Below are 27,884 nucleotides of genomic sequence, written 5' to 3'. Positions count from 1 at the left end.
ATGAATGAGCAGAGGGTCACTTTCTGAACTGCGAGATTTCATAATTCCTCAGTGCTGCAGAACCAGGAGAGGACAGAGGGGGACTCAGAGGCCTAGAAAAGCTGGAAACAGAGGTAAGTGATTTTACCATTTAAAAAATGTATTTTAAACTTTTAGGAATTTAAAAGTATCCAACTTGCTTTTATCGAAAGAATAATGTTCTATTACATCTGGGCTTGGTTATGCACATGGGTGAGTGGGAAGCAGAGAGTATTAGTTGGAGGGTAATCACGTACAAAAATTGCTGAAAACTAAGTTTAAAAAATAAGGCAAACAAGTTTAAGAAAAAAAACAGAAAGAAAAATATAACCCTATTTCTACTGCTTAGATATTTTTTGGTACGGGAATAAATCAGATGGGCTGATTTGAACACTGGAACTTTGTAAAACAAATTCTTGTTATTGAAGAAGTGAGGTTTTTTATTATTTAGTTTAGTGAAAATTTATTTTTTTATATTTGTTTATTGGATTTTTTTCATTTATTTACATTTCATATGTCATCTCCTTTCCCGGTATCCTGACCATAAACCCCTTTTCTTGCCCCATTCCCCTTCTTCCATGAGGTGTTCCTTCACCCATCAAACCACCCCTTCCCACCTCCCTGCCCTGACATTCCCCTACACTGTGAGGTTGGTCCAGCCTTGTCAGGACCAAGGGCTTCTCCTCGCCTTGGCGTCCAACAAAGCCATTCTCAGTCACATATGCAGCTGGAGCCATGGGTCTGTGCATGTGTAGTTTTTGAATGGTGGTTTAGTTCCTGGGAACACTGGTTGGTTGGTATTTTTGTTCTTATGGGGTTGCAAACCTCTTCAGTTCCTTTAATCCTTTCTCTAACTCCTCCAATGGGGATCTTTTTCTCAGTTCAATAGTTGTGAGCATCCACCTCTGTATTTTTCATGCTCTGGAAAAGCCACTCAGCAGATAAATATAGCAGGCTAAACCTTTAAAACTAACAGAAAAGCTAGTGCCTAAATAATATTAAGTGTTCTAGAGAAATGAACTCCTAAGGAAATGAAGCTTTTGTTTTCATTTGTTAGGAGTGAAATATTTCACTCTTGAAAAATATGTTTTAATTGCCATAAATACCCCAACTTCTAATGCAACTAGGCAACAGCAGATGTCCATCAGAAGAATTAGTGTCCTCCTGAGAATAAAGGTACAGATGAAGGGAGAGCAAATGAAAGGATTAGTGTGTGTGGGAATGAGTAAACTCCAATGTTATTTCCCCAAAATACCAAAGAACAATTTTGTTTATTAATGAAGCCAAGGAAATCTTACGTTTTATTCTCTTTGTAGTTACTCTGTAGACACTGCATTTGAGGTGCTCCAAGCCGAGATTTTTTCTTTTTCTTTTTCTTTTCTTTTCTTTTCTTTTTTTCTAATACAGTGTTAATTAGAGGCATGAGTTTCCGATTTCAATCACCTTAGATACACCAAAATGTTTAGTATTATATTAAGGAATTTTGAACTTAAAGGACAAAAGAGATTGTTGACTTATATGCCCTTTCAAGGATGGGATTGTATACAGATCAAATCCAGAGCAACTCAGGTTCTCTATCAGTTCTCAAGAACATTCATCCCTCTTTCCTTCCTCTTCATCTTCATTTATGCTCTCTGGCTGGTTGACTGCATGCTCCAACTTGGTATCTTGTACATGGATTATAGCTGTGCCTCCAGTGTCTTCTGTAGAATGTACTACAGTTCCTATGGGACTGTGTGAAGGGACATGCCTGTCATCTACCTCCTTCTAGGCTGAGTAGGAGGATTCACAATACAAGGCCATGGCCTTCTTCAAAATTTTATGAGACTTTACCCCAGTAGCATTCCTAGAGCAGGTACATTTTAGATAGAAATCTACAGCTTTGAGAGCACATTTTCAGTCAGTTCATATCATAGACTTGCGTAAAAAATTTTCTGGGTTTCCATGCTACACAGACTGTAATTTGTACTGAGATGTATTCTTTTCATGGGGATTTTCTTGCATATTTTGCCTTTTTATGATTGTTCAGTCTGCTGGCAGAGCACTGTGACAGCTCTTGGAATCCTGTGTTCCTTTCGGCTAGTATCGGTTGCAGTGTTGGTGACAAACTGTAAGTAATTGAGATACACATTTTTTATCTTCTGCATAAAGAATAGTTTTAATCATGAACTGCTATGCAGTTACACACTTTCCGTTTTTCTGCCTATAATCAGGGGATGAGCTAGAATCTCTGTACACTAATATTTTTTATCCTGACACGCTGCAGTCTCCTTTCCCCTTACATACCTAAGCATGAGCACTGGGGTTGTTGTAAACTCCCCTTTCTCTCTCACTTTTGGCAATGTTCTGTCTTACTACTTGGTGATTGTCTGCCTTTGGATCTCAGGTGACTGTGAATGTTACGTAAACATTTTGGGAGAAACAGCTCTGTAAAGAATAACAATGACCTTCTTTTCCTTTTTCTTCAAAGTATATTGAGATCATGGTTAAGTAAAGAGACTCATCTGCACAGCTAAATTAAAAGTTATACTTTATGGAATTCCTTCACAATTAAAAAGAAATCACTTTCAGAATGTGTTTTAATATTGTTATACGTGTGGATATGTAGCTTTCCATACATTGCAATAAGAATTTCATCATTTCCTAACGATTTTTATGTCAAAATTTTATGTTGTGTTAAGGTATTTATTTGTAAATTTGTGCTGTAATAATGAAGTAATTGGTCATTACTTCTACAATAATTTTATACAGCTGTATTTATTTTATAATTAACTGTCCCCTAAGGAAAACTTGATGTATATATTTCTATAGTGAGTTAATTGAAGGGCCAATTTACAAATGGAACAGTACCAACAAAATTAATGATGTGTGTTAGCTGTCAACATGAATCTTTTCTTCTAATCTTAAATTTTAATATGTAACACTTAGGACCATTTTTGATATTTTATATGTTACTAATTTTAGTTTTTCAGTACAGTCACGAAAAACATGAACTTCAGGAAACTCTAACCAACCACCACCATAACTACAGCATCATGCAAAATGACATCAACTTAAAGGAAGAAATGCTGAGAGATATGCCTACAGAGTATAGTGCTATTAATCATTTTCTGGAATTCCTCAACAGAGAACAGAACAGATGATACAACAAAACCAAGATTGTTTTAGATTCTTCACAGCACTCAGGTACTGAGCATGGGAGGACCATGAGTGCAGAACTGCATTACCCTATTATTTCTTATTTGGAACCTTTGAAGTACAACAAGCAACTTAAAATGCTGGTGGTCTCTGGGTTAATTGCTTGGAGGTTCCTTATTAGGGCCTGGAAACTCAGAAAACCCTGTTTGGATTAGAAGAATATTATAGTTTCTAGAAGTGAGTGTCTGTTTGGCACTCCTACTGATCCTAGGGGATGGAATTAGACATTAGTACATCTGAGAATTTTGATTGTTTTGGTCTATGGGAAAGTCTGAGTCTCTGACTTCATTCCTGACACAACATGAAACTTTTTCATAAGAGCATAGTATAAAATATTTATGCTAAAATATAGTTAGAGCATTTACATGAATGCAGTTATAAAAATAACCGTGTGTGTGTGTGTGTGTGTGTGTGTGCGTGTGTGTGTGTGCGTGTGTGTGTGCGTGCGTGTGTGTGTGTGTGTGTGTGTGTGTGTGTGTTTTCCATCTGAATTGTTTTGAGAGAGTTGGCCAATAGTAGGTTGTGATGATTCTCATTATGTAAGGAGTGATTTTTTAAATCTGCTACAGTATAAAATATGTGTCAGGGGAAAAATGCTCCAAAATATGTAATTGAAATATTTCAGACCCATGAAATAGGTTTTGGGTCATTATTTTAATATAAGTTCATTATCTGTTAATGGTAGCATACTGATGTAGTCCCTATAATTTTGAGATTGGGAGAGGAGAATTATAATTGTAAGGACAATGTAGACAGTCCAGTAAATTTCAGGCCAGTCTGACCTGCACAATGATATCTTGTCACAGAAAAATGAAGATGGGAGATAAACTTTAACAGAGCATAGACATTCCCAGCACCTCACTAATCAAAAAATTCATATTGGGTGATCCTACTATACAAACTGCACACATCGTAATGCATCAAACTTGAATCATTTGTGCTTGTGGGCACACCAATGAAGGCCTGGACATAACAATGAGAAGAGCATCAGTAGCAAAACCTCCTTCATATGTCTCTTAATTTTCTTAATATAATAGGATTTAACTCAGATCAAGTTGTGGGGACTAGTGTGGGCACAATGCTTTACTAGAATTCAGTCATCAGTTTAAATCCCTTTGAACAGAAAGTGCTCATTGCCTTCCCTTTGGCTCCTAGTATCTCACAAGTGTCTGCTTCAGAGAACTGGGCTGTTTTAGAAATCTAATCTGAAAGCATTCATACAATTTTGTCCTAGGCCTAAAGTGTTTCACTTTGCACAGCATCCTTAAAGTCAATGATGCTCATCACATAGGTCAGCATCCTGCTTTTGTGTTCAGTTTGAAACAAGATGTCATTCTGTAGCCTAACATGACTTGGAACTTACTGAATAGCCAAGGCTGGTATGGAAGTCAACACTTAGTCTAGGCTGGCATCAAACTGGCAGTGATCTTTCTGTTTCTCTCTTTGGAGTGCTCTGATTTCAGGCATAAGTCATCATGCCAGGCTGATTCATTTCACTTTAAAGAATAAATAGTGTTCTTTTGTGTATTTGTGCTTCATTTTCTCTAGTGATTCAACTATGATTGCCAGAGGAAATGTTTCTATAGCTCTATGTTATTAACAAAGGATCCTTTATGTGCAGGGGTCTCTGGTCATCATACAATCTCAATTTTTGAGCCATGTGAAAGTTTACTTTTTTTACACAGGTTGAATAAATACAATGTTCTCATAACGAAATACCAGAGAATAATAAGTTTAACCATTTACATTCTCTGTTGTAGATAGAGGTGTTGAAATACACTGGTTCTGTTATGGTATGGAATGTTATCATTTCATCATGGACAGAAAAACATGGAGTGGATATAGCCAGACCTGTCAGAATTACAGTTTGGCCCTTCTGGCAATAGATGATGAGGATGAACTGGTGAGATACTGAATACAGGATGTTTTTGTTTTGTTTTGTTTTTTAAATATTTGTATATGGTTTTCTTGTAATGGGAACAAAACTGTAGAACATAGTACTTTTAAAGGGAGACTTGTTTTTATAGAGACACTTCTGTCTTTCAGTCTCCTCCCTTTCCAGGAATCTACAAGAGAATTCCTCAGAAAGCATATCTTTCTCAGATGTAGTTTGATCCTTTGGTAAAACATATCCTGTGGTAGCCAGTTGTTTATTAAATCCCTTCTGCCTAGAGATTTGCTCTTTGGAATTAGGAGTGTGGCTGCCTGAAATGAGTAATCAGATGACAACAGGGCAAATGGTTGAACTCTGGGCCTTGATGCATAATGAGATAATATGAGAAATGTGAATTTAATGTTTTGACCAGTTAGTCCCATTGCATTTTTCATGGAAAATCTCCATAATCTTTATTATATACTATTCCTATGTTCTGTGAAAAAAAGATATCCATCTTTAGAAATGACAATTTAAAAGAAAACAAATTTACAAATTTCTGGCATTTCCTGTTTATGTTTTGTATATGCCAAGGATAAGCTGGGAATTGATGTAGAACTATTACCAGTTTTATCAGAAACCACCAAATGGATTTCCAAAATGCTTGTAAAAGTTTGCACTCCTATTAGAATTGGAGGAGTCTTCCCCTTTCTCCACATCCTTTCTATCATGTGCCATCAATTTAGTTTTTTTTTTATCCTATTAATTCTGATTGCTGTAAGATGGCATCTCAGATTTCTTCTGATTTTCATTTCTTGGAAGGCTAAGGTCTTTGAAATTTATTTATGTGCTTCTCAGCCATTTGAAAATCCTATGTTGGGAATTTTCTGTTTAGCTGAAGCTTAGAAGGTACAAAAGAAGAAATTGATACATCAGTTAAACAAAATGCTAAATTAAAAAAATCCTGACACAAATCACCCAGGAAAACTGATATACCATAAAAAGGCCTAACCTAGGAATAATAGGATTAGTAGAATTTGACAAGTCCCTGCTCTAAGCCCAAAATTATTTTCAGCACAATGATAGAAGAAAACTTTAGCAAGTTAAAGAAAGATGAGACTATAAACATTTAGAAAAAGCTTTTAGAAAACTAATTAGATTGGGCGAGAAAAGGAAATCCTCCCACCACATAATAATAAAAAGACAAAATCTACAGAGCATAGAAAAAATATTCAAAGCAGCAGAAAAAAATTGCAGGTAACATATGAAGGGAGAACTATCAAAATTACACCCAAATTCGTAGCAGAGACTGAAAAGCTAAAAGGGCCTGGGCAGAAATCTTGTAACCTCTGACAAACCAGAGATGACAACATAGACTACTATACCCAGTAAAACTTTCAATCACTTTAGATGGAGAAAAGAAGATATCACAAGACAAATCCAATTTCAAGCAATATCTATTCATAATTCCAGACTTCCACAAAATACTAGAATAAAAATCCAACCTAAGGGAGTAACTAGGTAACTGCATCCAGGTAAACACAAAAAATAAGTAAATCCTTACCAGCAAAAGCATGTAAGCACACACAGTCACACACACACACACACACACACACACACACACACACACACACACACCACCACCACCACCACCACCACCACCACCACCACAACCACCACTACCAATAAAATTAGATTTAACCCCAGAACATATTTTAATATATAATTACTCTATTAGACATCATACCACTCACGTATCTCATGTAAGATACACTAAATGCTAGCAAATATGTCCCCATCTACTTCTCAGTTCTGTCACTTCTGGATTTTACCTAGGGAAAGTTCCTCTCTGGAGTATGGAGCTTCATGCACAGAATTTCATAGAGCAATTTTTTAAGTTTTTTTTTTCCTTTTTCCTTTTTTTTTCCAGAGCTGGGGACCGAACCCAGGGCCTTGCTCTCACTAGGCAAGCTCTTTACCGCTGAGCTAAATCCCCACCCACTCATAGAGCAATTTTTGTCTTTATAAATTTTCTTTGAAAATAGGGCAGTACTTCCCATACAAGCACTTCCTATATGCTTGTGAAGTATTCCAGAATACACTGCACATTTGAACAATTTCATAGAGCATCAGAAACTGTTTAATGATCTATGTGCTTTTATCGGCCTTAAGCAAGAAGATTGTTAATTCAAGGACTGGCTTTGTACATAGTAAGACTCTGTCTAACAAGCACTGTCACAAATTGTGTCATGAACCCAGTATCTCAGGACACCTGAAGTTTTTATTTTCAATAACTCATTGAATTGACATAGTTTTGATTTAAAAATGATACTAGTAGGAATTTCTTTAGAAAGTTTACATGGTGAGACTGAGAGGTGGGACAGGAGAGCAGAGAATGACACAGTAATGCTGGGAAGTTTTGCTGCATGTGCTCTCATTCAACAGAAAGAAATTTCATCATAAGGTTTGTTGTTTCCTTTATAGCTGTTCCTTCATCTCCTGGTTACTCCAGACAGTTACTGGATTGGATTATTTTATGATAGTACAAAAAGTGATTGGACATGGATTGACAACAACCCATCTGAACTGTGAGTTTCTGAACCCTTCAGACTGTAACACTGGTGTGGGGATTGGGAGAATTGTGTGCAAAGACTTTTCTCTCATTTTACATGACTTTCCTCATTTTCTATGCACCGCACGTATAAGAAGTTACTTAAGGCCTTACACTTGTACACTGTGCACTTGTTTCAGAGGGAAGATGTATGTTTTAGAAACTGACCAAAAGTGACTTAATACTGCATACACCTCAGGACTGTGTGTTCTAAGTTGTGAAGGGCACTAGAAAGTCAAAAATCTTGAGAGAGTGTGAAGTGACCGAATAATCATGACAGATACAATGAGTCTCTCAGACATTCCTGTGACATTTTTGTTATCATTAGCTTACATAATTATTGGTTACTTAAGAATATAAGAACATGTTTATGAAAACATATATATGTATGCCTACTTTCTATTTCAAGGTGTTGTGTAGACTCCAAGATTATGTTTATTTATAATCTAATAGAGAATTCTTCACTGATTATCTTTATTAATAATATTCATTTTTCTTGATAAATTTCATTTATCTCACTATATTAAATAAATTATGATCATGTCATCCCACTCCCCACAAAAGCTTCTTCTGCCTAAGCTCTACCATGTGCCCTGCTAACTCATACTTCGTATTTATGGTTCATGGTTATAGGCCACAAAATTGCGTAAAGAAACACATCAATGTCCACACTATCAAAAAAAGAATGAATCCCTCCTTTCCAGCACCTGTCACCCAAAGAAATTTATTTCCTAAGATGTAAAAAGTTTTGCCAGTCTTTGCCATACCTCTTGTCCACAGCCTGCATTTTAGAGAGCACTTTCCCGGCTGTGATTCCTACATTCTTGTTCTGTCCTCTTCCATGCTGTTCCCCAAGTCATGGTGGTGGTATGGAGGGGAAGAAGTTGATGTAGATGTCTCCTTTATGGCTGAGCACAAAAAGCTTCTCCTAAGCATTTGACCAATATCTGCCCCTCTGCACTGACTTCTACCCACTGTAAAAGAAGCTTCTCTGATGGAGGTTGACAGAAACTCAGGTTTAGGTCATTACTATAAATGATAAGAATACTATTTAATTCCCGATATCAGCAGAGTGATAGTAGCTAGTTCTCACCTAGGGCCTGAGTCCTTCCCAATTCCGGATTTTGATTTCCATATCGAATATGTTTTTCCTGTGGTAAAGGCCACAGTTCCACTAAGAAGGTATCTCTATTACAATTGTAATGCTGCACATATCTGTATGGTTTGTATCAGGTCAGCATTGCAGGATTGAGTGTCCAGTGCAGGACAGGATTATTCATAAATTTTCTCCCCTGCAACCTGCAAAGCACCTGCTAACCATTAGAAAGCCAGCACAGAAAAAGATATTTCCATATTTGTTTGAAGTTAATGTCTCTGTCTTGATGGGAAGGTGTGGAATATCCTCAGCAATAGGGCCTTGCTTTACACTTATAATGGATTACTAAGGACAGTAGCAATAGCTTGTGCTATGTGGGAGACAGCTTTTGTCTCCCTGACCAGTAATTCCTCTGGAGTAATCCTATGCCTTGCACATTGGTTTTCTTATAAAAATACATATCTTCTAAATTGTAACTCTTCTTTAATGTTAAATTTCAATCAATTAATTTATTTTTTATTTTTAAATATTTTTTTACAGTCCACTCTTAATCACCTCTTGTTCTACCTTCTGTTCTTCATTCCAAAACTCCTTGCTCAGTCTCCAGTAGGATGTCCCCACCTCCCCTACCACCTCTCCAACTATCCTCTGCACTGCCTAGGGCCTCATGACACTCCAGGGTTAAGTGCATCTTCTCTCACTGATGTCAGAACAGGCAGTCTTCTGCTGTATGTGTGTAAGGGACCTCATGAAAGCTGATGTATGTTGCCTAGTTGGTGGCTCAATGTCAGAGAACTCAGGGGTCCAAGTTAGATGAGACTTCTGGTCTTTCTATGGGGTAACCTTCCTCAGCTTCTTCCAATTTTCCCTAATTCAACTACAGGGCCCTCTGACTTCTGTCTATTGGTTGGGTATAAATATCTGCATTTGACTCGTTCAGATACTTGTTACATTTTTATTTTTCAATTAGATTTTTTCATAGAATATATATTGATCAGGTTCTGTCTCCACTAAATACTCATTATTCCTTCCCAAATTCCTACCCAGTCATCTTCATGCTACTTGTTTCTCCAAAACAACAACAACAACCCAAAAGGTAACATAAAATCAAGCAAGCAAGCAAACAAAATCCCAGTAAGAAAAAAAAATTGTCCCCAAATAAACACTGAAACACACCACATATATAAAAAAAGCAAACCAAACCAAACACAACAAAAACTCCAAACCACCAAGAAAACCTGGAGAGTATTTTGTTCTTGTCAACATTAATTTACTACCTCCTGGGTTTCATGTAACCTTCTGTACATCCTTGGTTTTGGTTGACCCATCTTTTTTTCTCTCCTTTCTTTTGTTTCGTCATCCCTTGTCCTTGAATCCTCAGAATAGCCCTTCTGCCTTTCTACCATATTTTAACATTTTTGCTGATTGTTGATTTTTTTTAGAAATATGAATTTTAAGAAATCACCTTATAATTCTGTATTTCCTTTAATGACTTTTCTAGGTAATTGTAGTTTAAGTCGCTTTTTATTCAATTTTAAAATAATTTTACTTTTTATTATTTCATGTTATATTGAGATAGAGATTCATCAAACCCAGGCTGTCCTTCAACTCCTCATTGTCATGCCTCCATTTCTCTGGCATTGGGACTATAGTTAGACATGTCTACCTTATCATTCAAATGATGCCCAATATTACTTATTTTACATGTGCTATCCTACTGTCTGTACTTTTGTGTGTTTAATTAATTATTCCTGTTGTCTTTTGTTCATGATGCCATTTTCTTTGTGACATTCACCGAGTTTCTTCTTCAGCTGCTACAGAAAGCATCTGAGGCATCTTACTCACAGTGATAACTTTATCAGGAATATTTCTTTCAGTGACTTGAAAAATGGCCTTTCAGTTACTGGTCCAAGTCTATTGTAAATGAGGTGTTTTCAGTGTGGACAGCTAGATTCCAAACCATCCAGAAAATTTCTTCCTCTCTTTCCTTGAAGGACACTGTTAAGCAGGCTGTCAGTGAATTAGACAGAGTACCTACAGCCTTCTAAGATTTATTAATAAGTTCTTATCACAGAGATTATTAGTATTGTTATTAATGTTTTTCTACATACATTATCATTTCAAACAAACTAGCCTTTATAGTCATATCTCTTTCTCCCAAGCACCTGGATTACTTGTATTGGCCTCTGAGACTGACCACAGAGTTAATAAATTTGCTTACAGCCTGTAGAAGCATTCACCGTCAGCGAGGAGCAAGTGGTAACAAATGGAATGAGGTGCCAGAAGAAGAGAATATGCCTGTATCCAAGTTAAGAGAACTTTGTGGACCTTGTCTATGCTACAGAACAATTGCCTGATGATGGTGTTGTTACTAGGGCCAGACCTGAGGTTTGAGTAAGGGAGTCCAGGTGTCAGAACTTTCCTGTGGCCACCACAAACATTTTTTTCCAGTGAGAAGGTACAGAACCTGGCTCTTCTGTTAAAATGTCATCTTCTAATCAACTCACTGAGAATCATGCTCCTAACTTGTGTTTCCGTACAGGTCTAGGTTACTATGAAAGTAACCATAAGAGTTCATGATACAGCATATGTACTTTATGTCTATCTGTGAATAGTTAGTATCTGTTGGAGCCTTTTCTTCTTTTGTCATGTTCAAGACATATTCTTTATTGATTGTACCCAAATTTAATCTTATGGCTGGCTAACTAACACATATACTTATTACTACTGTATCTTACCTCTGCTCCCTGTTATTCATGCCACCTCGACTTCATTTATTTTCACATTGTGTTCCTAAAGTAAATCTAAATACTGTTTCTTCCTGGTTTACATCCAGGATTAAAGAAAGGTCATCATTTTTTTAAAGTTTTATCCCTTTGCCATTTCAGCTCCAAGGAGCTTTTTGGATATCATTTTCTGTATGGTATTCTTTGACATACATTCTCATTAGGCTAGCCTGATTCAAACTCACCATCTTGACCAAATATGCCTTGAACTCCTGGTCTTCACGGATTCAGTATTTAGTATTTAAATAACCATTTTACATATTTCACATTTCTTCTTGACATGAATATTAAAAGAGAGACTGACTATCAGGCTTTGCTGATCCTCTGAAGTGTCAGCTCTGCTTAAGCCTAAGCTTATTTAGGAGTCTGCTTACTGATTGTTCAGAGTGCATTGATTGAGGTATTAATTATTACTTAAAATTTAATTAGGAACTGACTCTATAGCCTAGTCTAACTTGGTTATGATCCTCCTAATTCAGCCTCCCAGTGCTGATGTCACAGGCCTGCTTCAGCTTTCCCAGTATTACATATTTTAGTCAACATTTTAAAGGTTGTTTTTTGAAGAACACAGTCATAGCACTTAATACACCATCCTGCAGAGGTTGCAGTTGTATTGCATGCAGAGAAGATGGTCAATCACCATGTTTCATCCAAGTCCCATGAGTTCTGAGAGAGAGAGAGAGAGAGAGAGAGAGAGAGAGAGAGAGAGAGAGAGAGAGAGAGAGAGAGAGGGGAAAGATAACAAAAACCACAATAGTGGTCACAAAACCTCTTCTATGACTCTATTCCAAAACTCTTTCCTCTTGGAAAAGAGGTATATAAGACTTTGTCCTGTTTGCCATGTAACATATTTCTTCTATTCATCTGTTGCTTTTGCAACGAGTATCAGAGGAAATCAACTTTAATATAAAATTATCTGTTAGAAATATGGAAATCTATGTTAACTATCTAATGAAATGTTAAAAGTGCAGAGTGTATTAGGATCTGAGTTTTGTCCAAAAGACCAGCATTTTCTTTTTTAATTCTTTCATCATTTTTTTACAGTCCAGAATTTATCTTCCATCCCTGTCCACTCTGACACCATCTCCCCAACCTAGTCTCCAAGAGGATGTTCCCCCCATCACATACCCAACCAAACCTCCCTACTCCCTGGAGTTCCAAGTCTTTCAAGGGTTAGGTGCATCTTCTCTGATTGATTCCAGAATTGGCAGTTCTCTGCTGTATATGTGTTGGGGGCCTCATATCAACATTTGTATTCTGCCTGGTTTGTAGCTCAGTGTATAAGAGATTCCTGGAGTCCAAGTTAGTTAAGACTCCTAGTCTTCATATGAAGTTGCCCTCCTTCTCAGCTTCTTTCAGCTTTTCCATAATTAAACCACAGGGGTCATCAACTTCTGTCCTTTGATTGGATGCAAATATAAACATCTGTCTCTTTCAGCTGCTTGTTGGGCCTTTCCATGGGCAGTCATTATAGGCCTCTGTTTGTAAGCAGGCAGTAATAACATCAGGCCTTGTGGATTACCCCTGAGCTGGATCTCATGGACTGTCATTAAACCTTCTTTTTCTCAAGGTCTTCTCCTTTTTTTCCAGTAGTTCTTTCAGACAGTACATGGCCAGAAATTTTGACTGTGGAATAGCAACACCATCCCTCACTTGATGCCCTGTCTTTCTGCTGGACGTGGGCTGTACAAGTTCCCTCTCCCCATTGTAGGGCATTTCATCTAGTCCTGAATGTCTCTCACCTCCCAAGTCTCTGGTATATTCTAGAGGGTCCCCTCCCCCCAACATCTATCTCCGAAGGTAGCCTATTTCCATTCTTCCTGCTGGCTCTCAAGGCTTCAGTCCATTCCCCTACACACAATACCTGATCATGTTACCACTTTCCCCTTCCTGGCCCTTCCAACCCAGCACCCTTCCCCATAGTGATTATTTTCTTTTTCAACGCATGTGCGATTGAGGTATCCTCATTTGGGCTTTTAGGCTTGTTAATCTTCTTGAGTTCTTTGGATTGTATCCTGGGTATTCTATACATTTTTTGCTAATATCCACTTATTGGTGAGTACATACCATCATGTCCTTTACAGTCTGAGCTAAATGTATCACCTTTTTTATGCGTTTAGAGAAAAGTAAATTTCTTTACTTATACACTTATAATTAAGTGCATAATCAGTATGTTTTTTAAAAAAACATTGTTTTAAATACCTTCACATAAATATATATAACGTTCAAATTTAAATAACTGCCCACTATATATTTTATAGTGATTTCACGGTAGCATTATCACTATGTAAGATGGAGACAGTACATTTTTTGGTTTCACAGATATAAACAATGTTGACTGTGGTAAATTCTACTCCTGTGTTTGTAAAAAACATAGTATATACACTTCGTGATTCAGTTTGATGAGTGAAGGAAATATAAAAGTAGAATATTTTGTCATTCTTGTTGGTTTCCTGTGATGGTTTGTGATTACTTAGTGACTGAATGATTTAACCACAGGACTCAGGCCACTGTGGAAATAAGGTAATGAGCTGGGAAGGAAAGAAATGCTCTTTGAAAATCTGTCTTAACACTGCAAAAGCCTTGGTTTTTTTTTTGTTTTTTTTCTGCGTGGTACTCAGAGCATCTATTTTTATAGGATGGATGTCTTTTGCCCAAAACCTGAGGAATTACTCTGTTGTTCCCAAATCACACAGAAGCAAATACATAATCCTGATGAATAGCACACACTTCATCATCACCAGGCTTTCAATATTCTAGTGCTCTGGCAGCCCAATTAAGAACTGGGATGTAGTTGTGTGTTTCTATTTGTTTGTCGGTGGTTAGTATCTGTTACTTTTTGTACATAGAAGAATTTATACTTTTAGAGTGTATTTATTCTCTGTAAAGTACGTTTAGAATTGAAGAGTATTTGCCTGACTAGTTCAATAAAATCATACAAACTTCCACAATCTACCTATGTCCTCATTCACTATCTCTCTTGGATCCATTTGATTAAAATTGATATCTCACAGATATAGTAATATTCACTGCATCCAGCTGCATGTGATAGCTCAACACTTACAATCTTATATTTTGCTGAGTTCAGGGTGAGCTTATTCTTCACAGTGTGTTTGAAGTAACTGTATGCTACACAGTGAGACTACTTTTTTTTTTTATTAACTTGAGTATTTCTTATATACATTTCCAGTGTTATTCCCTTTCCCGGTTTCCGAGCAAACATCCCCCTCCCCCTCCCCTTCCTTATGGGTGTTCCCCTCCCCGCCCTCCCCCGATTGCCGCCCTCACCCCAACAGTCTAGTTCACTGGGGGTTCAGTCTTAGCAGGACCCAGGGCTTCCCCTTCCACTGGTGCTCTTACTAGGATATTCATTGCTACGTATAAGGTCAGAGTCCAGGGTCAGTCCATGTATTGTCTTTAGGTAGTGGCTTAGTCCCTGGAAGCTCTGATTGCTTGGTATTGTTGTACATATGGGGTCTCGAGCACCTTCAAGCTCTTCCAGTTCTTTCTCTGATTCCTTCAACGGGGGTCCTATTCTCAGTTCAGTGGTTTGCTGCTGGCATTCGCCTCTGTATTTGCTGTATTCTGGCTGTGTCTCTCAGGAGCGATCTACATCCGACTCCTGTCAGTCTGCACTTCTTTGCTTCATCCATCTTGTCTAATTGGGTGGCTGTATCACTATTGCTCTGTAATACTACTTGAGTTCAGGGATAGTGATTCCCCCTGAAGTCCTTTTATGGTTGAGGATAGTTTTAGCTATCCTGAGTTTTTTGTTATTCCAGATGAATATGCAAATTGTTCTGTCTAACTCTTTGAATAATTGGATTGGTATTTTGATGGGGATTGCATTGAATCTGTAGATCGCTTTTGGTAAAATGGCCATTTTTACTATACTAATCCTGCCAATCCATGAGCATGGGAGATCTTTCCATCTTCTGAGGTCTTCTTCAATTTCTTTCTTCAGAGTCTTTAAGTTCTTATTGTACAGATCTTTTATTGGCTTGGTTAAAGTCACACCGAGGTACTATATATTATTTGGGTCTATTATGAAGGGTGTCGTTTCCCTAATTTCTTTCTCGGCTTGTTTCTCTTTTGTGTAGAGGAAGGCTACTGATTTATTTGAGTTAATTTTATGCCCAGCCACTTTGCTGAAGTTGTTTATCAGCTTTAGTAGTTCTCTGGTGGAACTTTTGGAATCACTTAAATATACTATCATATAATCTGCAAATAGTGATATTTTGACTTCTTTTTTCGGATATGTATCCCCTTGACCTCCTTTTGTTGTCTGATTGCTCTGGCTAGAACTTCAAGAACTATATTGAATAAGTAGGGAGAGAATGGGCAGCCTTGTCTTGTCCCTGATTTTAGTGGGATTGCTTCAAGTTTCTCTCCATTTAGTTTAATGTTAGCAAATGGTTTGCTGCATATGGCTTTTACTATGTTTAGGTATGGGCCTTGAATTCCTATTCTTTCCAGGACTTTTATCATGAAGGGGTGTTGAATTTTGTCAAATGCTTTCTCAGCATCTAATGAAATGATCATGTGGTTTTGTTCTATCAGTTTGTTTATATAATGGATCACGTTGATGGTTTTCCGTATATTAAACCATCCCTGCATGCCTGGGATGAAGCCTACTTGATCATGGTGGATGATTGTTTTGATGTGCTCTTGGATTCGGTTTGCCAGAATTTTATTGAGTATTTTTGCGTCGATATTCATAAGGGAAATTGGTCTGAAGTTCTCTTTCTTTGTTGGGTCTTTGTGTGGTTTAGGTATAAGAGTAATTGTGGCTTCATAGAAGGAATTCGGTAGTGCTCCATATGTTTCAATTTTGTGGAATAGTTTGGATAATATTGTTATGAGGTCTTCTAGGAAGGTCTGATAGAATTCTGCACTAAACCCGTCTGGACCTGGGCTGCTTTGGTTGGGAGACCTTTAATGACTGCTTCTATTTCCTTAGGAGTTATGGGGTTGTTTAACTGGTTTATCTGTTCTGAGTTAACTTCGGTACCTTGTATCTCTGTAGGAAATTGTCCATTTCCTGCAGATTTTCAAGTTTTGTTGAATATAGGTCTTTATAGTAAGATCTGATGATTTTTGAATTTCCTCTGAATCTGTCGGTATGTCTCCCTTTCATTTCTGATTTTGTTAATTTGGACACACTCTCTGTGTCATCCCGTTAGTCTGGCTAAGGGTATATCTGTCTTGTTGATTTTCTCAAAGAACCTACTTTTGGTTCTGTTGATTCTTTCTATGGTCCTTTTTGTTTCTACTTGTTTGATTTCAGCTCTGAGTGTGATTATTTCCTGCCTTCTACTCCTCCTGGGTGTATTTGCTTCTTTTTGTTCTAGAGCTTTTAGGTGTGCTGTCAACCTGGTGACATATGCTCTCTCCTGTTTCTTTCTGCTGGCACTCAGCACTATGAGTTTTCCTCTTAGCACAGCTTTCATTGTGTCCCATAAGTTTGGGTATGTTGTACCTTCATTTTAATTAAATTCTAAAAAAGTCTTTAATTTCTTTCTTTATTTCTTCCTTGACCAGGTTATCATTGAGTAGAGCATTGTTCAATTTCCATGTATATGTGGGCATCGTTCCCTTATTGTTATTGAAGACCAGTTTCAGGCCGTGGTGGTCTGATAGCACGCATGGTATTATTTCTATCTTTCTGTACCTGTTGAGGCCTGTTTTTTGACCAATTATATGGTCAATTTTGGAGAAAGTACTATGAGGAGCTGAGAAGAAGGTATATCCTTTTGCTTTAGGATAGAATGTTCTATAAATATCTGTTAAGTCCAATTGGCTCATGACTTCTCTTAGTCTGTCTATGTCTGTTTAATTTCTGTTTCCACGATCTGTCCATTGATGAGAGTGGGGTGTTGAAATCTCCTACTATTATTGTGTGAGGTGCAATGTGTGTTTTGAGCTTTAGTAAGGTTTCTTTTATGTATGTAGGTGCCCTTGTATTTGGGGCATAAATATTTAGGATTGAGAGTTCATCTTGGTGGATTTTTCCTTTGATATATATGAAGTGTCCTTCCTTATCTTTTTTGATGACTTTTAGTTGAAAATTGATTTTATTTGATATTAGAATGGCTACTCCAGCTTGCTTCTTTCAACCATTTGCTTGGAAAGTTGTTTTCCAGCCTTTCACTCTGAGGCAGTCTCTGTCTTTGTCTCTGAGGTGTGTTTCCTTTAGGCAGCAGAATGCAGGGTCCTCATTGCGTATCCAGTTTGTTAATCTATGTTTTTTTATTGGGGAGTTGAGGCCATTGATGTTGAGAGATATTAAGGAATAGTGGTTATTGCTTCCTGTTATATTCATATTTGGACGTGAGGTTATGTTTGTGTGCTTTTCTTCTGTTTGTTTTGTTGCCAAGATGATTAGTTTCTTGCTTCTTCTAGGGTATAGCTTGTCTCCTTATGTTGGGCTTTACCATTTATTATCCTTTGTAGTGCTGCATTTTTAGAAAGATACTGTGTAAATTTGGTTTTGTCATGGAATATCTTGGTTTCTCCATCTATATTAATTGAGAGTTTTGCAGGATACAGTAACCTGGGCTGGCATTTGTGTTCCCTTAGGGTCTGTATGACTTAAGTCCAGGATCTTCTGGCCTTCATAGTTTCTGGCGAAAAGTCTGGTGTGATTCTGATAGGTCTGCCTTTATATGTTACTTGACCTTTTTCCCTTACTGCTTTTAATATTCTTTCTTTATTTTGTGCGTTTGGTGTTTTGACTATTATGTGACGGGAGGTGTGTCTTTTCTTGTCCAATCTATTTGGAGTTCTGTAGGCTTCTTGTATGCCTATGGCTATCTCTTTTTTTAGGTTAGGGAAGTTTTCTTCTATGATTTTCTTGAAGATATTTACTGGTCCTTTTAGCTGGGAGTCTTCACTCTCTTCTATACCTATTATCCTTAGGTTTGATCTTCTCATTGAGTCCTGGATTTCCTGTATGTTTTGGACCAGTAGCTTTTTCTGCTTTACATTATCTTTGATAGTTGAGTCAATGATTTCTATGGAATCTTCTGCTCCTGAGATTCTCTCTTCCATCTCTTGTATTCTGTTGGTGAAGCTTGTATCTACAGCTCCTTGTCTCTTCTTTTGGTTTTCTATATCCAGGGTTGTTTCCATGTGTTCTTTTTTGATTGATTCTATTTCCATTTTTAATTCCTTCAACTGTTTGATTGTGTTTTCCTGGAATTCTTTCAGGGATTTTTGTGACTCCTCTCTATGGGCTTCTACTTGTTTATTTATGTTTTCCTGGAATTCTTTCAGGGATTTTTGCGATTCCTCTCTTTAGGCTTCTACTTGTTTATTAATGTTTTCCTGTTTCTCTACGGGATTTGTTCATGTCTTTCTTGAAGTCCTCCATCATCTTGATCAAATATGATTTTGAAACTAGATCTTGTTTCTCTGGTGTGTTTGGATATTCCGTGTTTGCTTTGGTGGGAGAATTGGGCTCCGATGATGCCATGTAGTCTTGGTTTCTATTGCTTGGGTTCCTGTGCTTGCCTCTCGCCATCAGATTATCTCTAGTGTTACTTTTTTCTGCTTTTTCTGACAGTGGCTAGACTGTCCTATAAGCCTGTGTGTCAGGAGTGCTGTAGACCTGTTTTCCTGTTTTCTTTCAGCCAGTTATGGGGACAGAGTGTTCTCCTTTCGGGTGTGTAGTTTTTCCTCTCTACAGGTCTTCAGCTGTTCCTGTGGGCCTGTGTCTTGAGTTCACCAGGCAGTTCACTTGCAACAGAAAAGTTGGTCTTACCTGTGTTCCCGAGGCTCAAGTTTGTTCATGGGGTGTTGCTTATGAGCTCTCCGCGGCGGCAGCAACCAGGAAGATCTGTGCCACCCTTCCAGGAGCTTCTGTGCACCAGGGTTCCAGATGGTGTTTGGTGTTTTCCTCTGGAGTCCGAGAAGTGTGCAGAGTGCAGTTTCTTCTGGTTTCCCAGGCATGTCTGCCTCTCTGAAGGTTTAGCTCTCCCTCCCACGGGATTTGGGTGCAGAGAACTGTTTATCCGGTAGATCCCTTCAGGTTCTGGCGGTGTCTCAGACGCAGCAGTCCTGCTGCTCTTGGACCCTCCTCCACGGGAACCCAGAGGCCGTATACAGTTTCCTCTTGGGCCAGGGATGTGGGCAGTGGTGGGCAGTGTTGGTGGTCTTTTCCGCTCTGCAGCCTCAGGAGTGCCCACCTGAGCAGGCGGTGAGGTCTCTCTCCCACCGGGTTTGAGAGCAGAGAGCTGGTGCTGGCCGGGATCCGCGGATGTGGGACTCCTGGTAAACACAGGAAGTGCCCGGTCCTAGAGGAATTCTGCCTCTGTGTGTCCCGAGTTCACCAGGCAGGTCTCTTGCAGTAGAAAAGTTGGTCTTACCTGTGGTCCCGAGGCTCAAGTTCTATCACGGGGTACTGCGCACGAGCTCTCTGCGGCGGCAGCAACCAGGAAGATCTGCGCTGCTGTTTCCGCGAGACTATATTTTAATAAAGCCTAATAATAATAATAATTATATTACTTAGCTCTCTATCAATACTTTCAAAAGAGAAGCAATTTCTTTTATAGATTCACTCAGAAACTCAATAATTCAGTATAGACAAAGAAACAGGTTTTAATCTATAGTCCATATTCATAACTGTATGTTTCCTGGATAACATCACTGTCGATATTCTTCGTATTCAGGATCATGCTGTGATTTCACATGTAACATCCTTTAGTTCTGAGACAGCTTGGCTCACTGTTTGAAAATTACTTTTAAAAATTCAAGTCTGGAACTTGGAGTTTGCATGTAAATGTACCCACTGTAAGTTGTAGGTTGATGTCAAAGAGGTACCCGATTGGACAGTAGAGAGTGGGTTGGGGACAAAGTTTTTGTAATACAGGAGAAAGGAACAAGGAGAGCAATCAAGATGGAGTTTATGGAGCAGGATGGTTCAGATTTAGGTGAACTAGGTCGATTTTATCTTGTCTAGGTAGGCAGTTCATATCATTATCAATTGGCAGTGAAATAATTGTGTGCAAGAATTGTGGATTGAGAATTTAACATGAAAATCTAATTGCTAAATTACAAGTATCTGGAAATTCCTTTTTACTGGGCTAAAGAGGACAGTGTGTGAAATAAATGGCTGAGAGGCACTTGGAGTGTGTGGACCAGGTTCTGTTTCTCACACAGTGTGAGAACACGCAGGGTCCCACAGAATGAGATGTGTGTGTATGTGTGTGTGTGTGTGTGTGTGTGTGTGTGTGTGTGTGTGTTTGCGTGTGGTGTTGTAAGTACCACCTATTGGACCTTGTGGAGGGGGTGAGTAAAAGGGAGACAGCTGGGAGTGGGCATGGCAGGGTAGCAGCCAGAGCCAGCAGATCCAGCTTATGGGGATGGATAGAAAATGTTCCTTTTTAATTTTTACCACAACAGTAAGTCATGGGAAATTCGAGTTTTAACAAATATGTACATTTTTTCAATCATCGTTCTGCAAATTAATTTTATATCAACTCAACAGAAGTTACCTGAGAAAAAGGAATCTCAATTGGGAATATGCCTTAATAAGATATGACTGTAAAACCTGTAGGGCATTTTATTATTTAATACCTGTACTGGACCTCCTTAAATGGCCTCTATATTTCTATATTGGACCTTCTGGAAAGATAATCATGGTCCATGCTGCTTCTTGAGGCCACTCTGTTATCCCTGATTTGCTGTTTCAAGTCATTTGAAAGGCCATATATCATGTGGATATTCCTGGTCATATAGTAATCTGGAGTTGTATTAATGTCTTGGCCTGAATTGTCATTGAAGGGCCCAGGGTTATCAATAAATTGTGTTGATTTGAGATAACTTTTGGATGATCTTAGTCTGTAATATGTCCAGAAATCATGTGAAAGTTCCTATCAACCTTTTGCTATTGATAAATGGCAAAGGAACCATTTTTGACATGGTATAGATGACTGCAATACCAGAATTCAGAGAGAGGGACATAGAAGGTATCTGTGGCAATCACTAACACCTGTCCAAAGTAATTATCTAGACAGAGAGCAACCAAGAGAACCTAAAAATGTGATATGGATTCTTTAGTGTAGCTCTCCACAATGGATGGCTTCTCACAGGCTGCAGGTGGGGAAGGATTCATTTATCTATAATAGGATGGCCAGAGAGGGGTTGGCAATTCTCTAATGACTATGTGGACAACACATATTGGTCTTCTTTTGATTGTTGTTTGCATTTTGTTTGTTTATTTGAGTTGTCCTTTCCACCACCTTTCTTCTCGTTTGGAGGCATAGTCACAAGAATGGGTACATACCTGGGAGGAGTGGGAAGTAGGTGTGCAGTTTATTTGACATTACCAAATAAAGTACAAAAATATGAAAAATGAACTAGAATATAGTTGTGGACTTTTGTTCCTTTATTACTTGATTCTATTTGGTTGACTAGTATTTGTTACTTTTTGCGCATAAGAAGAATAAAGTCTGGAATGCATTTATGTGTTTTAAAATAATTTTAGAGTTTATTAATATTTTTGGGCTAGTTCAAGAAAGTCAAATGATCTTCCATAATCTATACATGTCTTGATTCACTCTCTATCTCTCTTTGACTATTTGATGATATATTGAAACCCCATAGACACGGTGATATTCATCAAGGCCAGCTGCATATGACACCTCCATCATATGTTTGAGGTCATTCTGTGCTATAGAGTGATTATTTTGTCTCATGGCACCTAATACTACTAATAATGATAATGTGTTAATACTATGCTGTCAGTAAATATTTTGTTGTGTCAAGAAGTTTCTTTTGTGTCATCACCTTAAAATGTAAAGCTCAAAATCTTCCTTATGGATCTAGCAATATGTTTTAGTCCATAACTCATATTTACAATTGTCAGTTTTCTGGATCATGCCACTGTTGATATTTATTCATGTTAGGATCATACAGTGCATTCCCTGTACAGTCCTTTAATTCTGAAATGATTCACTCCATTGTTTTGTTTACTCACCTGATACTTACATCTTTTAAAGTCAAACCTTATAACCGGAGTCTGTAAGTATAACGTTTAACACTGTACATTATGAGATAAATGGATTTTAACAAATACATACACCTTTTCAAGCCCCATAGTACAAACTAGTATTGTGTCAACCGAGAGACGGGACAGTCATCTGAATGGAGGAAATCTTAATTGAGAAAGTGTCTCAATAACACAGCTGTAAGGAAAGGTATAGAGCATTTTCTTAATTAGTTCCTGATGAGGGAGATCCCAGACTAGTTTGCGTTTCACTCCTGGGAGAGTGGTGTTGGGTATGCTATAAAGTACACTGAGCCAGTTTTGGAAATCAAGACTGTAAGCTGTACTTCTTCCTAATATCCAAATCAGATGATGTTTTCCATCTCGTGCCAAGAATAGCTCTTGCCCTGACTTCCTTCAATTATGGATGTTGATGTGGAAGTTTAAGTAAAATAAATTCTGTCCTCTCCAAGTTGCTTTGACCATGGTGGTTTATCAAGCAACAGAAACCATCTAACTAAAACAGAGCAAATTTGTTAAGATTTAAAGAACTTCAAGACACTGAAGAAGGAAATTGAAGAAGACCTCAGAAGATGGAAAGATCTCCCATGCTCATGGATTGGCAGGATTAATATAGCAAAAATGGCCATTTTACCAAAAGCAATCTACAGATTCAATGCAATCCCCATCAAAACACCAATCCAATTCTTCAAAGAGTTAGACAGAACAATTTGCAAATTCATCTGGAATAACAAAAAACCCAGGATAGCTAAAGCTATCCCCAACAATAAAAAGACTTCAGGGGGAATCACTATCCTGAACTCAAGCAGTATTACAGAGCAATAGTGATAAAAAGTGCATGGTATTGGTACAGAGACAGACAGATAGACCAATGGAATAGAATTGAAGACCCAGAAATGAACCCACACACCTATGGTCACTTGATTTTTGACAAAGGAGCCAAAACCATCAAATGGAAAAAAGATAGCATTTTCAGCAAATGGTGCTGGTTCAACTGGAGGTCAACATGTAGAAGAATGCAGATCGATCCATGCTTATCACCCTGTACAAAGCTTAAGTCCAAGTGGATCAAGGACTTCCACATCAAACCAGACACTCAAACTAATAGAAGAAAAACTAGGGAAGCATCTGGAACACATGGGCACTGGAAAAAATTTCCTAAACAAAACACCAATGGCTTACGCTCTAAGATCAAGAATCGACAAATGGGATCTCATAAAACTGCATAGCTTCTGTAAGGCAAAGGACACTGTGGTTAGGACAAAACGGCAACCAACAGATTGGGAAAAGATCTTTACCAATCCTACCACAGATAGAGGCCTTATATCCAAAATATACAAAGAACTCAAGAAGTTAGACCGCAGGGAGACAAATAACCCTATTAAAAAATGGGGTTCAGAGCTAAACAAAGAATTCACAGCTGAGGAATGCCGAATGGCTGAGAAACACCTAAAGAAATGTTCAACATCTTTAGTCATAAGGGAAATGCAAATCAAAACAACCCTGAGATTTCACCTCACACCAGTGAGAATGGCTAAGATCAAAAACTCAGGGGACAACAGATGCTGGCGAGGATGTGGAGAAAGAGGAACACTCCTCCATTGTTGGTGGGATTGCATACTGGTACAACCATTCTAGAAATCAGTCTGGAGGTTCCTCAGAAAATTGGACATTGAGCTGCCTGAGGATCCAGCTATACCTCTCTTGGGCATATACCCAAAAGATGCCCCAACATATAAAAAAGACACGTGCTCCACCATGTTCATTGCAGCCGTATTTATAATAGCCAGAAGCTGGAAAAAACCCAGATGCCCTTCAACAGAGGAATGGATACAGAAAATGTGGTACATCTACACAATGGAATATTACTCAGCTATCAAAAACAACGACTTTATGAAATTCGTAGGCAAATGGTTGGAACTGGAAAATATCATCCTGAGTGAGCTAACCCAATCACAGAAAGACATACATGGTATGCACTCATTGATAAGTGGATATTAGCCCAAATGCTTGAATTACCCTAGATGCCTAGAACCAATGAAACTCAAGACAGATGATCAAAATGTGAATGCTTCACTCCTTCTTTAATAGGGGAACAAGAATACCCTTGGCAGGGAAAGAGAGGCAAAGATTAAAACAGAGACTGAAGGAACACCCATTCAGAGCCTGCCCCTCATGTGGCCCATACATATACAGCCACCCAATTAGACAAGATGGATGAAGCAAAGAAGTGCAGACTGACAGGAGTCGGACAGCCAGAATACAGCAAATACAGAGGCGAATGCCAGCAGCAAACCACTGAACTGAGAATAGGACCCCCGTTGAAGGAATCAGAGAAAGAACTGGAAGAGCTTGAAGGTGCTCGAGACCCCATATGTACAACAATGCCAAGCAACCAGAGCTTCCAGGGACTAAGCCACTACCTAAAGACTATACATGGACTGACCCTGGACTCTGACCTCATAGGTAGCAATGAATATCCTAGTAAGAGCACCAGTGGAAGGGGAAGCCCTGGGTCCTGCTAAGACTGAACTCCCAGTGAACTAGACTGGTGGGGGGAGGGCGGCAATGGGGGGAGGGTTGGGAGGGGAACACCCATAAGGAAGGGGAGGGGGGAGGGGGATGTTTGCCCGGATACAGGGAAAGGGAATAACACCTGAAATGTATATAAGAAATACTCAAGTTAATAAAAAAAAATAAAGAAGAGCATAAAGTTGGCAGGAGAAAGCGTTGTAGAGGATGTAGGGGTGGATATGACTAAAGTGTGCTGTGTATGCCTATGAAATTCTCAAAGTAAATAAAAACATATTAAATATGTAAAAAAAAAGATTTAAAGTTCTTTTCTGAACCTTGAACACACCTGGCCCCAGACAAGCAGACATGTGCTTTCTTGTACTATAAATGAGTGTAGCCTAGTTCAGAGTGTTAAGTACTATGTACAGATTTGTCTTTGGTCAATATTTCTCTGACTCTTTTACAGTTGCCATTGTCACTATGTTGTTTTGGCTAACTCAAGCTTTTTATTAGATCAGTGTTTCACTGTCCTACTTACAAAGCCCATTTACATTGTCCTGATATTTCACAATATTTCTCAATACACATGTGAACATACTTTTTCCAAATTTTGACATTTATTATCCTTTGTCATTTATAAAAGTTGTCATGGCAATTCATGTGCAAGTCATTGTGTGAACATATATTTTATTTATATTTTAATAATTATCTTTTGTGAACTGCTCTCTTCCGGGTTCTTTCTTCCATTTGCCTCTATTGCACATTCACACATGATTTCTTGACCATACCTACTAGAATTTCTTATGGATGTATAATATGCATATCGATTCCTAAGGTTTTTTTTTTTTTGCCTATTCTGTATATGATCCGGACAACATTTGGTTTAATTTTTCTTCTTTGTTCCTTTTTCATACCTATATATGTTAAGTATGAATATTCAATTTCTCCTCATCTTAAACCCAGAGTTAAAAGACAGTAACATATTTCACTATGACTGATTCCTTTGAAGTCCCATTCCCATGTGGAGTGGTTTCCATTCTCTCTCTCTCTCTCTCTCTCTCTCTCTCTCTCTCTCTCTCTCTCTCTCTCTCTCTCTCCCTCTCTTTCTCTCGACAGAGTGTCATTGACTCAGTCTAGCCTAAAACTCTTTTTGTATGGAAGGGTGTCAATTCCCAAATCCTGGAACTAGAATTGAGTCCCACATGGCATCAATGAATCTAATATTGAGGATCTCCATTTTGAGTGTGTTATTTAGTCAGATATCTCTATTAGGCAAAAAACTGGCTGAGGTACTTTTTTGTCTGAGTAGAACTCTGATTTATGCTGGTTTATAAAAGATATTAATTATTAAATAATTACTTTTTGACTTATGTTTTTGCTATGTAGCCCAGGCTCTCCCAGAACACATGTTCCTTGTATTTCATCCTACATGCTAATTTACTCTGTGTTCTGATTTTATATTTATCTGTTTTGCAACATGTGATTTCATTATAAAAGGAAGTAATTCATATGCTGTAATACACTCTCTTGCAGATTATCATGTTTCTGTGATGCCCCATTAGCCAGGATGTGGGGAAGGAAAAAGGAAAGAAAAGTCCAAAATTTTAGTTACCAACCTTCATCTGTGATTATATTTCAAATCCTCCCTTTCTCCTTACAAGACAAGCATATAAGACAATATTTTCTGTGTCACACATCTGATTTTACTTTTATCTTAGCACTTTCATTCATATGATATAAGTAAGAGAACAGGTTCAGCATAAAGTAATACCTTAGAAATATTGTCATTCAGTTTTCCCAGCTGACCACAAATTGCAGGTATGAAAAGAGGTAAGGATTTGGTTGTTACCATGTCTTTTTAATGAGCTTACACAAAAGATGACATTTTAGTGATTAATTTATGATTAATAGTGTTATATTCTGTTTCATTTGGCAAATAGAACTTGTAAAACCATGCTTTATATCAGAGAATGTCCAAAATTAAACAATTGTCCATTTTTTGTTCCCCAGTGCCTTGAACACAAGGAAATACAATGTTAAGGATGGAGTATGTGTATTCTTATCTAAAACAAGACTAGAAAATATTAACTGTGATTATTTATTCAACTGTATTTGTGGGAAGAGACTGGATAAATTCCCTGACTGACAATCCAATGAATGTTAAAGGTAAAAGATGAAATCTGTTACTCATTTGTTTCCAGTAGTAATTCCTAGCTCTTATAAAATTGTTTTGATCTTAGTCCGCAGGGCAAACAGAGAGACAATCTGGAAGATTTTGGGAATGTTCTCTGGAAACTTACCTGACAGAGCAGAGGACATCTTCCTTCCCTCTGGAGACAAGACAGATCCTCTGCTGTATACACCAAAGCCTGGAGGAATTTGTCTTATTTGTGTGCATAAACTCCCACAGAACTAAATAAAGAACCCTAAGAAACAGTTTGAATATTTCTTTATTTGTAGAATAACTCATCTTAATTGAAAGCACAATTAAGAGCTAGACTTTCTTTCATCCACCTAATTCCCTTCTGGCTAGGACTTCTGGAGCAAACTGAGCTGCTCTGGCAAGCCTGCTATACCAGGGACACCTATGTTTTCCACCCATTATTCTTCCTGCTTTCATCAGATCTGTCACTGCTGAGCAGATCTGCAGATTCTCATCCACAAAGACCTGTACATTCAGAATCATACAACACAGGGATACTTATCAGAGGCCTGCCACACCAGTAAAATTTTCTCTCAGGATGTCAGAAGCAATAAAGAGAGATAGAAATAGAAGTAAT

The 27,884-nt window shown here is 38.0% G+C and overlaps 1 pseudogene across 1 annotated transcript; it reads left to right on the top strand.

Moving 5' to 3' along the window:
* Positions 1-27,540, top strand: LOC134486849 (killer cell lectin-like receptor 4; annotated as a pseudogene). Its single transcript, XR_015686208.1, has 7 exons — positions 1-113; positions 2,048-2,128; positions 2,983-3,204; positions 4,977-5,119; positions 7,574-7,677; positions 27,115-27,270; positions 27,345-27,540. The product of XR_015686208.1 is annotated as a killer cell lectin-like receptor 4 (transcript).
* The last annotated feature ends 344 nt before the right edge of the window (positions 27,541-27,884 follow it).

This window comes from Rattus norvegicus, chromosome 4, assembly GCF_021556685.1.
Source record: "Rattus norvegicus strain SHRSP/BbbUtx chromosome 4, alternate assembly SHRSP_T2T, whole genome shotgun sequence".
Lineage (NCBI taxonomy): Eukaryota > Metazoa > Chordata > Mammalia > Rodentia > Muridae > Rattus > Rattus norvegicus.
The sequence above is the reverse complement of the archived record's forward strand: the minus strand, read 5'-3'. Positions and strand labels throughout refer to the sequence as shown.